Source organism: Epinephelus lanceolatus, chromosome 22 (assembly GCF_041903045.1).
Source record: "Epinephelus lanceolatus isolate andai-2023 chromosome 22, ASM4190304v1, whole genome shotgun sequence".
NCBI classification, from domain to species: Eukaryota; Metazoa; Chordata; class Actinopteri; order Perciformes; family Serranidae; genus Epinephelus; species Epinephelus lanceolatus.
This window is the reverse complement of record NC_135755.1, coordinates 6215622-6220130: the sequence shown is the minus strand read 5'-3', so window position 1 is coordinate 6220130 and position 4509 is coordinate 6215622.

Sequence of the window (4509 nt, the reverse complement as noted above, 5' to 3'; positions counted from 1 at the left end):
TTCTTCTTCTACGGTGTCAAGTTAGACAGCGCGCGTTACAACGTTTCCGGTTTTTCAACAACGTAAAAAAATGTGATGAATTTTGTTCAGAATAAACCGCAACCTGAATAAAATACAACGAATGTTCAAAGCTTTAAATATAAAAATAATTTCTATAAAGAAGATAAATTACATCGGGCTTTATTCAACACCTTCCTTTCCCGTTTTTCAAAATAAAATCAACCATGACAGAATCACATCCCTGGTATTTGCTATCAAAATAAAAGCATCGTGATACCTCAACACTAGGATCAATTAATAAAGAATCCGTTTTAAGAACTCATATTACATGACACCTCACCCACCCTTTGTGGTGGTGTGTGTTTGACTTTGCGCTGCAGTCACAGATTGTCACGTGCAGGGAAAATCCCGCGAAATCCCGAGCTCCACGTGGTGGATCAGAGGAAAAAAACAAGTGTGGGAAAAAAAAAAAAAAAAAACACGTCAGGACACCGCCCACTGTAGGCTGCGTCACGCTGCAAGGGGACCGGAAACTGGAGCACAATAAAAAAAAAAAAAATGACTGAAATAACAGTTTTCTGTGAAGACTTATACACTTTGGTAGTTTTGTTAATTCTAAGTGGAAAAAAGGTTTTCAGTCAGACATGTTGAGCAAATATGTGCAGGTTGTGTACTTAAATATACAGTCATACATGAGGGGAAAAGGACGCAAAAGATTAGATCTCATAGTAACTTTGTTTTCATGGTTTCAGCTTCTCAAATGTGCAAATTGCATCTTAAATGTTATTAAAGAGACTAATTTTGAGGTTTGGACCATTGGTAGGACGAAGTTAGACACTTGGAGGTGCTGGTCAGAGCGATTGAGTTTAGTTTAGTTAAGTAGGGACAGTGCAAATCAATAAAAACACATGGTATGAAAATGCCAGAATTCGCCAAAAAGCTGTTTTTCATCCGTAGTCCCTTGGCCAAGATGCCACACCACGCCACCCATAAAACAAAGGCCCGGCCTCACTCTGAAGTCGTCAAAATCCGACGTTTGACTGAGTGATCAGATACAGTCTAATAGTACAGATCAATAGATATCTGACACTATATAGACTCACAAGTACTTTTACTTTGGATACTTTAAGTGTCTTCTATTAACCAATACTTTTACTCCTCCATCAGTCCCTCTGGGGAGCCTCCTTCCTGTTCCCCACCCTTCAGTGACCCAGCTGAACTCTTCCCTCCCTCTCTCTGCTGTTTCCGGCCCTCAGTCTGTGGTTCCTCCATCTCTTCCTGTCTCACACAGCACATATTGATTTTCAGTCCTGCAGAGTGCTAAGAGGCAGAGAGGGTGTTGGCGAACACTGTGTGTGATGTGCATCCTCTGATCTCCAGCTGTTGCTCACTGTGTTATTAGGGACTCAAAAAGTCTACCAGCAGGGGGCGCAGATCTTTGACTGTTAGTAAAAATAATACAAGACACACTAACGCGGGATTCATACGACTGCGTTGATGTAGATCCCAGGCTGTATCCTGACATGCACCTCCAAAGAAATGCAACTACATGTCGCAGGGACACAGAAACACTGACACCATTTCCCTCAGTGGAAACAAAGCTTTTATTTACTTTAATTTCACAGATAAGAAACAATAAATTGTGAAGACAATAAAGCCTCCACAAAATATCATTTTAAGTCTTGTGTGTGATTTATCCTGGCTTCATATGAGCAGAGGAAAAGTCTTCTAGCTGCTAGGCTAATTTATACAATGTAAAATGCCATAGGCTTGTGCTAATAACGTTAGCATGTTGTATTTGTTTGTAAAAATGTTTAGTATAAGACAGTTGTTTTGTCAGTGAACCTTGTGAGCTGTAACGGAGCTGAATTTTGTAACGTTACCTTTGTTAAATGTTGCTGTTGTCCCTGGTTTTATATGAGAAAAGGAAAAGTTCGCTAGCTGCTAGGCTAATTTATACAATGTAAAATGCCATAGGCTTGTGCTAATAACGTTAGCAGGTTGTATTTGTGGGGAAAATGTGTCCAGATAAACAGACAGTGTATTTTGAAAGAAGACAATGCATGTAACAGGCAGAACTTGACACGGCGTCCCAGAACGTCAACAACCAACACACCCAGGGTACCTTGGACGTCGTGTGTGGACGTGGAGAGTCCACGACCAAACGTCAATACGTGACGGGGTCGGAGTGAGGATGTGTTGGTCAGCAGTGACAGAATTATGATCACGTCATACCGTCTGAGGTGTAACCGGTGGTGTGTTTCACATATTTTATTTCCCACTTGCTTTGGATTACTGTACCATTAAAATGGGAAAATGGCGGTACAGGTTCGGCGCCAGAAGTTGCGCCCATATTCACACAAGGTGCGACGGGGGCGAGGAACAAGGTGGATACAGTGCAGAGTATTTATGGAGAATTATCTGCTGACGCTGGATGTTTGTGACTGTGTATGAATACTGACATGACATCATCAGTTGTAGCTAACTGTTCCTGAAGTGCACATGACGTCATCTCTCTTGTCCTTTAGGCCTTGACCTTTGACCTTTAGACCTTCATCCCCTCCTCCTCTTTTATCAAGAATCCTTTTGACCTGCTCTCTCTCCTTTTCACTTCCTCCTCTCGGCTTCTGTCCTTCTTCACCTCCCCCGTTTTACATCTCCTCTTCCTCCCTCCATACTCTTCCTCTCCTCTCCTCTCCTCTATAACACAGGATACAATGACCTTTGTGCGTGCGGCATGTTTTTCATGCTGCCTGATGATTCGCTGAGCCCCGAGCTGCTCCCAGCCAATGCACACACCGTCTGCTTGCCGCCATGGAGACCTATAAAAATCTCAAGATCTTAATTTATCATATAATAAATAATAATTACAGAGAAAATCCAAAGTCTTCCTCAGACAGCGCTCATCAAATATGTATAAAGAAAATAAAGAGAGCATCACACCCGTCAATATAAAATGAGAATCTCAACATATAATAGTGCAGTGTAGTCACAATAAGGATGTGATGTAGCATAAATAAAGTATAACTGAATATAAATCTGAACGTGAGCGTGACTGCAGCACAGGTATGTGATTAATGATGCACCCATAAAGGTGTAAACAGTGAGTAAAAGTATATAAAAGCTAATGTGACAGTATAATGGTAAAGTGTCAAGTGATGAGCCCGAGAGCAACATGAACAACATGCTAGGTAACCATGGCGACCGCAGAGGAGGGGGATAGGACCCATGGCGATTGACACTTATCCTCCCACTCGTTCAGTGAGTGTGGTGTGTGACCTTCATCCCTGATTTCGCTCTAAAACGCCTCTTAAACTCTCCGCTTTTCTCCTTTCTGATGCAAATCTGACTGAGTTTATGTTTTTGTGCCGCTTATATGATTTATTCTTTATTCTTCACACGCAGCAACACTTCTGTCCCCATGGGTTCAAGAATTACTGCCTCATGTTCTCTGTTAAATGTGTCACATATTTATTACAAACAGTCCAAACTGTAGAAGAATGTCAATAATAACAACTGTATTTATATTTTAGAATTTCATTCTATTGTTTTATTAGGCTAATGTATATATATATACATACATACATACATACATATATATATATATATATTTAATGTCACCATTTTCATTTATTTACATTTTTTTTATTATTGATAAAGCTATCTTTATTGTAATTATTTTAATTCTTGTTTTGTCTTTTAAACCATCATATCTAGTCTAGCTTTTATTATTTAACTATTTTATTATTATCAAGGTCTCTTTAATGACAGAAAACACAATAATGCAGTGTTTATATTTTAAAATTTTGGTTTTTTATGTTGTTATATACGTGTGTGTGTATGTATTTATGTATATAGTCTTGATTCACTCTAGATTTTATTTTAATTTTATAATTATTTATTAGTATTATTATTATTATTACAATTAAATCTGTGTTACTGTAATCATTTTAATCCTTGCTAATAATAATAATTATATATATATATATATATATATATAGTCTAGGTTCAGTGTAGATTTTAATTTTTTTTAATAATGATAATTATTATTATTTTTGTTTTTATTTTTTATCATTATTATTATTATTATTATAGCCATTAAAAGTATTTTGTTGATCTTTTTGTGGTTTTGTCTTTTTAATCTAGTTCTTTAATCTACTTTTATTTTTACTATTTTTACTGTTATTAAAGCTATTAAATCTCTTTTATCACATATTCATAATTTTTATTGTCCTGTATCCATCCGTCTCAAATAATTACAAATCAAATAATTGTTGTCTGTGTCGTTGTTTTTATGATCCAGACTTCACTGTCTTGTGAAGCACATCGAACTGCTCTGACCTGTAAGATGTTGTGCAAATAAAGTTGGATTGATTTACTGAGTTCGTTTATAACTGGACTCAGACCACCTCTTCAAGAGGGTCTCTGTCTGGTTGTTGTGGTGCGCACCTGAGTGTGACTGCTGTGTTCACACCTGCCCAAACGAACCGCTCTGAGGGGGCAAATGAA